At 52.4% G+C, this 10,234-nt stretch overlaps 1 non-coding gene across 1 annotated transcript; it reads left to right on the top strand.

The window, feature by feature from the left end:
• Window positions 1–1,250: 1,250 nt before the first annotated feature.
• Window positions 1,251–1,383, top strand: LOC120364828 (U11 spliceosomal RNA). The gene has a single exon (XR_005579967.1). It is a non-coding gene; the product is annotated as a U11 spliceosomal RNA (small nuclear RNA).
• Window positions 1,384–10,234: the final 8,851 nt, after the last annotated feature.

Here is a 10,234-nt window from a genome sequence, read left to right as displayed (position 1 = left end):
ACTGCTCATTATACACTAATTATAATACATTAGCATGCTGAAAGACACTCCCATCAGCACCACGACAGTTTACAAATACCATGGCAACACCAGGAAGTTATCCTTTATCGTCTAAAGGGGAGAGGAGCCCTCAGTTCTGGGAAATCCCTGCCCCTTTCCTGGAAAACTCATGAATAATCCACCCTTATTTAGCATATGATCAAGAAATAACTCAAGTGTAGTCAGCGAGTAGCCCATGCTGCTGCTCTGCCTACAGAGTAACTTTTTTTTTTTTTTTTTTTTTGAGACGGAGTTTCGCTCTTGTTAACCCAGGCTGGAGTGCAATGGCACGATCTCGGCTCACCGCAACCTCCGCCTCCTGGGTTCAGGCAATTCTCCTGCCTCAGCCTCCTGAGTAGCTGGGATTACAGGCACACGCCACCATGTCCAGCTAATTTTTTGTATTTTTAGTAGAGACGGGGTTTCACCATGTTGACCAGGATGGTCTCGATCTCTTGACCTCGTGATCCACCCGCCTCGGCCTCCCAAAGTGCTGGGATTACAGGCTTGAGCCACCGCGCCCGGCCACTTTTTTTTTTTTTTTTTTGAGATGGAGTCTCACTCTGTCGGCCAGACTGGAGTGCAATAGTGCCATCTCGGCTCACTGCAAACTCCACCTCCTGGATTCAAGCAATTCTCCTGCCTCAGCCTCCCAAGTAGCTGGGACTACAGGCGCCCGCCGCCACGCCCAGCTTATTTTTTTTTGTATTTTACTAGAGATGGGGTTTCACCATCTTGCCCCGGCTGGTCTTAAACTCCTGACCTAGGGATCCACCTGCCTTGGCTTCCCAAAGTGCTGGGATTACAGGTGTGAGCCACTGCGACCGGCCGGAGTAACCATTCTTTATTCCTTTAATTTAAAAAAATTTTTTTTAAATTTATTTATTAAAAAGGGCTTCTGGCCGGGCGCGGTGGCTCACGCCTGTAATCTCAGCACTTTGGGAGGCCGAGGCGGGTGGATCACAAGGTCAACAGATCAAGACCATCCTGGTCAATGTGGTGAAACCCCGTCTCTCCTAAAAATACAAAAAATTAGCTGGGCATGGTGGCGCGTGCCTGTAGTCCCAGCTACTCAGGAGGCTGAGGCAGGAGAATTGCCTGAACCCAGGAGGCGGAGGTTGCGGTGAGCCGAGATCGCGCCATTGCACTCCAGCCTGGGTTACAAGAGCGAAACTCCGTCTCAAAAAAAAAAAAAAAAAAAAAAAAAAAAAAAAAAGGGCTTCTGTCGTAAGTGGTACATGCAGGGCAACTTGATTGCTTTTCATGCAGAATGGACATCAAGAGATTTTGGAAGCATAATTTTTGGTACTTGGGCAGCTGGTGATCGTTGGTCCTGGTGCCCAAAGGAAAAAAAAAAAAAGCCAGGTGCAGTGGCTCATGACTAATCCCAGCACTTTGGGAGGCCGAGGCAGGTGGATCATCCAAGGTCGGGAGTTCGAGACCAGCTTGACCAACATAGAGAAACCCCGACTGTACTAAAAATACAAAAATTAGCCAGGCGTGGTGGCACATGCCTGTAATCCCAGCTACTCGGGAGGCTGAGGCAGGAGAATCGCTTCAACCCAGGAGGCAGTTTGCAGTGAGCTGAGATCGTGCCATTGCACTGCAGCCTGGGCAACCAGAGTGAAGAAAATCTGTCTCAAAAAAAAAAAAAAAAAAAAAAAAAAATTCAAAAGGTTGGCTTTTCAGAGCTACTCCTATGTCTGTAGTTTCTCAGAATCACCAGCTCAAAATATGCCAAAGTAGTATATTTTGGGCTGGGATACTCTGGTCTCCTACAGTCGCATTTTGGGGTGGTGTGTCCTGAGCCCCAGCACAGGCAAGGGGCCTGGAGAGACTCTAGGAGGTGATGGGGACTTTCTGGCGCTAGGGAACTGAACTTTTTGTTTGTGCTCTGTTCCAGGGCGTTCCTCAGGTCCCTGTGATGCGTATCTCTCAGAATCCCCATCAGAGTGGAGGAAAGAGAGGCTAGCAAGCAGGTACCATATTGCAGTCGAGTCTGTTAGTGCCAGGCAGGGCTTGCATCTAGGTCTGTCTATTGGCTTAATACCAAGGTCTCTGCTCTTTCCCCATCCCTCCCAGCAACCAACCTTTCCTAAAATTTAGGCACAGTCCTTCAACAAGAGAGCAGTGAGACTGTGTGGTGCATTGATACAATGAGATGTGACGGAGCAGCAGAAAAAGAACAAACTCCAGCTCCGGCATGGATAGATCCCACAGACAATGTTGAGGGCAGAGGCCAGACCTGAAGGGGCACAGACCGCGTGGTTCTATTTATACAAAGCCCAACAGCAAGCTGGTCTGAGCCATGAGGTAGGGACCCCAGGGGGACAGGGAAGACGGGAGCCACGAAGAGGCATGATTGGCTTCTGGGTACTGGTCATTCTGTTCACTTAGTGATGAGTCCATCATGAGTGGTAGGATTTTCATGACTGTGCACTTTTCTGTGTGTCTGTTACATTTCAATTAAAAACTTAAAAAAAATTGACTGGGTGCGGTGGCTCAAGCCTGTAATCCCAGCACTTTGGGAGGCCGAGGCGGGTGGATCACGAGGTCAAGAGATCGAGACCATCCTGGTCAACATGGTGAAACCCCGTCTCTACTAAAAATACAAAAAATTAGCTGGGCATGGTGGCGCGTGCCTGTAATCCCAGCTGCTCAGGAGGCTGACGAAGGAGAATTGCCTGAACCCAGGAGGCGGAGGTTGCGGTGAGCCGAGATCGCGCCATTGCACTCCAGCCTGGGTAACAAGAGCGAAACCCCGTCTCAAAAAAAAAAAAAAAAAAAAAAAAAAAAATTTGACAAGAGGTTGGACTCAGTGGCTCACACCTGTAATCCCAGCACTTTGGGAGGCTGAGGCTCTGATCACAAGGTCAGGAGTTCAAGACCAGCCTGGCCAACATAGTGAAGCCCCGTCTCTACTAAAAACAAAAATTAGCTGGGCATGTTGGCGCATGCCTGTAGTCCCAGCTACTCGGGAGGCTGAGGCAGGAGAATCACTTGAACCTGGGAGGTGGAGGTTGTGGTGAGCTGAGATTGCACCACTGCACTTCAGCCCGAGCAACAGTGTGAAACTCTGTCTCAATAAATAAATAAACAAATAAACAAACAAGAGAGGCCAGGTACAGTGGCTCACACCTGTAATCCCAACACTTTGGAAGGCCCAAGTGGGAAGATCATTTGAGATCAGGAGTTCGAGACCAGCCCAGGCAACATAGTGAGACCCCGTCTTTACTAAAAACAAAAAATTAGCCGGGCATGGTGGCGTGCACCTGTAGTCCTAGCTACTCAGAAGGCTAAGGCAGGAAGATTGCTTGAGCCCAGGAGGTTGAGGCTGCAGTGAGCTATCATTGTACCACTGCATTCCAGCCTGGGTGACAGAGAGAGACCCCATCTCAAAAAAATGAATAAGGCCAGGTACAGTGGCTCACGCCTGTAATCTCAGCACTTTGGGAGGCAGAGGCAGGAAGATGACCTGAGATCATGAGTTCGAGACCACCTGGCCAACATGGTGAAACCCTGTCTCTACTACAAATACAAAAATTAGCTGGGCGTGGTGGCACACACCTGTAGTCCCAGGTACTCGGGAGGCTGAGGCAGAACAATCGCTTGAACCTGGGAGGCAGAGGTTGCAGTGAGCCGAGATCATATCACTGCACGCCAGCCTGAGTGACAAAATGAGACTCCATCTCTAAATAAATAAAATAATAAAATAAGCAAGGAGAAGGGGGGTTTTGTTGGTCCAATGAGCGAGATGTGTCCCATGTGGTAACAGACTCTGTGACAGGGATCTTCTACAGGACAGGGACCCAATCTATTACCCTGGACAGCTGCTGTGCTGCCTGCAAGGACTGGGAGCTTAGTTCCCCGACCTGGGACTGCCCCCACAGAATGCTTGCTAGGGAGTCTCTCCATACCAAGGGGTGAGATCCATGTCTCTTGAGCCCTTGGTCTCTCTGATCCCAGGGCTCAACCTGCTTCCTCCCAAGTGGGGCACTAGGGATAGATCCCAAGCCTTGGGGATGGGTAGGGGAGCTGGTTCAGGCCTCCAGTCACTGATTGTCACACCAGGTGCCCCATCCTAGAGCCGGCCCCCAGATCTACTGTTTACACATGGGCTAGGCAAACACTAGATCTCCCCACCCAAGGCCTGCCCTCTCTCCATGAAAGGCTCTGGCCCAGCAACTGCTCTGGTCTAAATATGGAGCTTCGAGGCCCAGGGAGGGTGCTGCACCCCAATCCTGCGGAGCCAGCAGGTAGAAATCCCTCAGCTTCCCCTCCCCTGCACACCTTCTAGAGCTTGCCACCTCCCAAAGCATCTGAGCTGGAGTTGGTAAGAACCTGAGTTTTGGCTGGCGCAGTGGTTCACGACAGTAATCCCATCACTTTGGAAGGCCAAGGCGGGCGGATCACCTGAGGTCAGGAGTTCAAGACCAGGCTGACTAACATGGTCTCTACTAAAAAATACAAAAATTAGCCAGACGTGGTGGCGGGTGCCTGTAATCCCAGCTATTCGGGAGGCTGAGGCAAGAGAATTGATCGCTTGAACACAGGAGGCGGAGGTTGCAGTAAGCCAAGATTGCACCACTGCACTCCAGCCTGGGTTACAGAGCGAGATTCCATCTCAAAAACAAAAACAGAGTTTTGGGTCTCCAGTTTCTCCACCTGGCCTGGTCTCTCCTCCTGGCACGTCAGGTCGGTACCAGGCTCCGAGCCCTGGGGCTGGCCAGAGGGAGGGCTTCCGGATGAGGGTTCGACGGAGCCAGGCGGAGGGCAGCTAGGGCCTCTCCATCTGCCTGTGGGGGAATGACTCTTGGGGTGAGAGCACCAGCAGGAGACTCTAGTGAAGACACAGGAAGGGCCCAGTGCCCAGAGGAGGAGGGTGAACAAGGGGCTTGAGGGAGGAGGTACAGGCCTACACTGGTGTGCTGGGTGACGTTGAGGATATGCCTTTCCCTGAGTGAGCCGTAGCTTCCCCATCTGCAAAATGGGGGTGCTAATGCAAAGTCCAGCAGGAGAAGGTGGAGGGAGAAGTATCCTCATTGGAAGAGCTGCTTTGGGAAACCTAAGCAGGTAATGATGAAGGGAGGGGGCAGGACAGAAATAAGGGTTCCTGAAGGGTGTTTGCTCTTCCTGTGGCACAGCTGTTGCTAGGCGTCCAGGGAGCAGGCCCAGACACAGCTGTCGGGGGTGGGGTTGAGGGTGGAGGATTGTGCTCTAGGCAGGCACAGCTGTCCTGGCTGGGGGCCCCAGGGGTCTGGCAGCCTCGAGAGGGAATGGTGCAAGCTGAGGGCTGGGTTAACCCCTTCAGGATCGGAGCCCACAGACAGCAGCCTTGTGTAATGAGGGCAAGATCACTGCATTTGCACCAGGTGGAGGGGGACCGTAGCTCCAGCTTGGTGAAGACCAGCTTCTCAGGCCTTGTTTCCCTTCATCATGGGCTGGCCCCCATCCTCGCCCCTACCTGGCTGTAGAGCGCATCCAGGCCCTCTGCCTTCTGCGCACAGGCCTTCTGCCTGCTGCCCACAGCTCCAATACCCATGGGCCTTTTTTTTTTTTTTCTGAGGCGGAGTTTCGCTCTTGTTACCCAGGCTGGAGTGCAATGGCGCGATCTCGGCTCACCGCAACCTCCGCCTCCTGGGTTCAGGCAATTCTCCTGCCTCAGCCTCCTGAGTAGCTGGGATTACAGGCACATGCCACCATGCCCAGCTAGTTTTTTGTATTTTTAGTAGAGACGGGGTTTCACCATGTTGACCAGGATGGTCTCGATCTCTCGACCTCGTGATCCACCCTCCTCGGCCTCCCAAAGTGCTGGGATTACAGGCTTGAGCCACCATGCCTGGCCTTTTTTTTTTTTTTTGAGACGGAGTTTTGCTCCTGTGGCCCACGCTGGAGTGCAGTGGCATGATAGCTCACGGAAACCTCCACCTCTCGGGTTCAAGCGATTCTCCTGGCCCAGCCTCCTGAGTAGCAGGGATTACAGGCATGCACCATCACACCTGGCTAATTTTTTTTCTTTTTTTTTTTTTTTTTTTTTTTTTTGTAGAGACAGGGTTTCTCCATGTTGGTAACGTTGATCTTGAATTGACCTCAGGCGATTTGCCTGCCTCGGCCTCCCAAAGCGCTAGGATTACAGGCATGAGCCCCCGGGCTAGCCCAACCCAGGGGCCTCTCTTGCCTCTAGACACCTGATCAGCTTAAGGTGGGTCCCCACTCCTTTTCATTATTCCTGGACACCAGTCTCACTGCTGGGGCCCTCAGAGGGCCCTAACCTGAACTCCTCATCCCTTGACCCCTGGAGCCGCATACCCCACCTTCCCCATTCCATGTATCCAACATTCAGGAGCGGGGCCGCCATGTAGTGGTCCCTCCGCAGCTCCCAAGTGTGACGTCCCTGTGTGGCCCACCTGCCCAGCATCAAGGTAGGCATGGGGACAGTTTCACAACACGCTGAACTTTGAGGGCATGTGCTGCCCCATGCCACCCACGGTGCCTGCTCTTGGTGGCTTGAGACCTCACTACAACAGTCAGTGAACATGGCTGCCTACTGCCTAGTCCTTTGTCACCACTGAGGGGAAGCCACTAGTGTCTAGGCCACCCCTCAGCCTCACTTGCTGCAACAGTGCCCCCCCTCCCCAGCCACAGCAGGACCCCGGATAGGCAAAGGGCCTGGCCTTCAACTGCCGGAGCAGCCACAGCTGGCTCTCACCCTGCTCCCAGCTCCTGATCTGCCCTCGACTATGGCTTCCTGACCCCTGCTCTGAGTCAAACAGCCTCCACCCCTTCGGAGGCTCCCGGCCTGCTCCCATTGATCAGGGCCTCCTCCCTCCAGCACTGGGATGGCCTGTGCTAAAACCGACGCCACATGGTGTGACCTCAGCCCCAGCTCTGCCAGTCTGTAGGGACTATTAAGTGTTCATCTTAATGGAATTAACACTCCACAGCAGGGCCAGGCTTGGGAGCTCACGCCTGTAATCCCACAACTTGAGCTGAGGCAGGAGGATCACCTGAGCTCAGGAGTTTGAGACCAGCCTAGCCAACATGGTGAAACCTTGACTCTACTAAGAATACAAAATTTAAGTCGGGTTTGACAGTGCATGGGAGGCTGAGGTGGCAGGATTGCTTGAGTCCAGGAGGTTGAGGCTGCAGTGAGCTGATTGTGCCACTGCACTTCAGCCTGGGCAACAGGGTTAAGGTCCTGCCTAAAAAAAACAAAAAAACAGGCTGGGCGCGGTGGCTCAAGCCTGTAATCCCAGCACTTTGGGAGGCCGAGGCGGGTGGATCACGAGGTCGAGAGATCGAGACCATCCTGGTCAACATGGTGAAACCCCCGTCTCTACTAAAAATACAAAAAACTAGCTGGGCGTGGTGGCACGTGCCTGTAATCCCAGCTACTCAGGAGGCTGAGGCAGGAGAATTGCCTGAGCCCAGGAGGCGGAGGTTGCGGTGAGCCAAGATCGTGCCATTGCACTCCAGCCTGGGTAACAAGAGCAAAACTCTGTCTCAAAAAAAAAAAAAAAAAAAAAAAACCACAGCAGAGACTCCTAAAGCCCCAATACAGGCCGACAGGTTCTCTTTGCTCACTTCAGCACAATCAGAAGCCAGGAACGTAGATGGACTTCACAGAAGCCAACATCCTGTGTCCAGGTCAGCACTGTATAATATGCTGGCATTGCAGCCCAGAAGCAGCAGACACCACCCTGGTCCCCAGCACTGGGAATAACAAGGTGGGGCGGGAGGGGCCTCTGGGGCCCATAGCTCCTGTTCAGGAAGAAGTTAGGCCTCCCACAGCCGCTGTGCAGGAGGGCAGCACCGGAGGGAAGGCACCTAGTCAGGCACACAGCTGTGGTTGTCCTTGGCTTGCTCCTGTCTTACTTTTCTTTCCCAAGCTCCCGGTTACCTATTAAATGGGGTAACACCTCCTACGCTGCTGTGTTCAGTTCTTGGCTCTGCCACTTACTACTGGGACTATGAGCAATTTACTTTTCACTCTCAATTTATCTTTTTTTTTTTGGAGAAAGTTTCACTCTGTCGCCCAGGCTGGAGTGCAGTGGGGCTATCTTGGCTCACTGCAGCCTCTGCTTTCCAAGTAGCTACGATTACAGGTACATACCACCACACCCATCTAAATTTTTTCTAAGACAGGGTTTCCACCATGTTGGCCAGGCTGGTCTTGAACTCCTGACCTCAGGTGATCCACCTGCCTCGGCCTCTCAAAGTGCTGAGATTACAGGCGTGAGCCAACACGCCCGGCCTAAATTTTTTATTTTAATTTTTTTTTTTTTACTTTTTTTTTTTAGAATCAGTGGTAATAAATTTTTTATTTTTAGTAGAGATGAGGTTTCGCCATGTTGCCCAGGTTGCTCTTCAACTCCTGGCCTCAAGTGATCTGCCCACCTAGACCTCCCAAAGTGGTGGGATTACAGGCGTGACACACCATGCCTAAACTTTTTTTTGGTTTTGTTTTTAAAGAACAGGGTTTTGTTTGCTTTAACAGGCTAGAGTGCAGTGGCACAATCATGGCTCACTGCAGCCTCAGACTCCTAGGCTCAGGCAATCCTCCCACCTCAGCCTCCCAAATAGCTGGGATTATAGGTGCCTGCCACCACACCCAGCTAATTAAAAAAATATTTTATTATTTTTTTTAAAGGTGGGGTTTCACCATGATGGCCAGGCTGGTCTTGAAGTCCTGACCTCAGGTGATCTACCCACCTCGGCCTCCCAAAGTGCTAGGATTACAGGCGTGAGCCACCGCACCCAGCCAAAAAAATATTTTTTGAGAGACAGGGTCTCACTATGATGCACAGGTTTTCTCGAACTCCTGGCCTCAAGCGATCCTCCCACTTCAGCTTCCGAAAGTGTTGCAGCTACAGGTGTGAGCCATGGCACCGGCAATTTATCCTTAGATGGGAGTAATGCCACCATAAGTAGTTCACCAGGCTCCGCAGCAACACCTTCCCTCTCCCCAGACCCCAACTGTCCTCAGGGGTATAGAACAATCTCTATTGCACATGGGGAGAGTATTCTAGGAAAAACTCGAAAAGCCTGCCCCCTAGTTTGAACTGACTACCTTCAAAGCCGGCAGCAGAATCCAGCTGGTGAGTGGCATCCCACCCCCTGGGGACACAGTCCCTTTCAATCCAGCCCAGGCTCTGGACTGTCTACTGCCTGGCAGTGGGGACTCTTGCTCCACCTGCCCATGGGCAGCTCCAGGAGTCACACCACACCTCACTGAGGCAGGTGCTGCGGAGGGCCCAGGCCACTGTGAAGACGGAGAGAGTGGGCGCAGACCTCACCTCTCCCTGCACTCAGTCAGTAGGGATGAAGGAATGGCCCCATGCCCTCCAACTGTGGCCATTTACCCTTCAGCAAGGGGATGGCCATCTCAAGAAGTTTCTGCCTGGGACAAAAACACAACTTTAAGAAACAAGGAACATGGGGGCCAGAACTCGGTCACATAGGAAACTGGCTCTGTGATTTGCCTGGCAAATTGCTTTCCCTTCCCAAGGAAGGGCTGTGCTACCTTTCTTTGGGCCTCTGGTAAGACAGCTGCACAAACCACCTGCAGGTGTGCCCTGCCCAGAGGTGAGGGGCCACAACATGCCACGGCTGGTACCCACAGGACAGGTATGATCCTGGCTCTTTTCCCCAGATGCTTGATCTGCCAGGGCCCAAATGCTCTGTGTGGATCAGGGTCTCCCACTCTCTGTTCCAGCAGATGCAGACCACCATGCAGAGTACAGCAGGGTAGCCCCTCCACTGGCCACAGAAAGTACCTCAGAGCTCCAGCTCCCCGGGTCCAGGGCCTGGCAGGAGCCGTGTCTGGGAACAAGCTGCGCAGCTCTAACTGTCACATAAGGGGGTCAGAGCCTCCCCCAGCTCATAACTCTCGTGCCCTGGAAGGCCTGACATGAGCTGCCCTTCCTTGAAGCCTTTGTCTTCTATGAATGGAGGGAAGAGGGCAGTAGTTTTAAGTTTTGGCCAAGCGAGGTAGCTAACACCTGTAATCCCAGCACTTTGGGAGGCTGAGGTGGGTGGATCATCTGAGGTCAGGAGTTCCAGATCAGCCTGGCCAACATGGTGAAACCCCAACTCTTAAAAAAAAAAAAAAAGGGGGGGGGAACAAATATTTTCAGTAACCCAATAAAGTTGAAGAGGAATGCAGCACTCTCATCTATTCACCTCCCACACACAG

The sequence above is a fragment of the Saimiri boliviensis genome, chromosome 6 (assembly GCF_048565385.1).
Source record: "Saimiri boliviensis isolate mSaiBol1 chromosome 6, mSaiBol1.pri, whole genome shotgun sequence".
Lineage (NCBI taxonomy): Eukaryota > Metazoa > Chordata > Mammalia > Primates > Cebidae > Saimiri > Saimiri boliviensis.
Note: the sequence above shows the minus strand (reverse complement) of the source record. Positions and strands in the feature narration are given on the sequence as shown.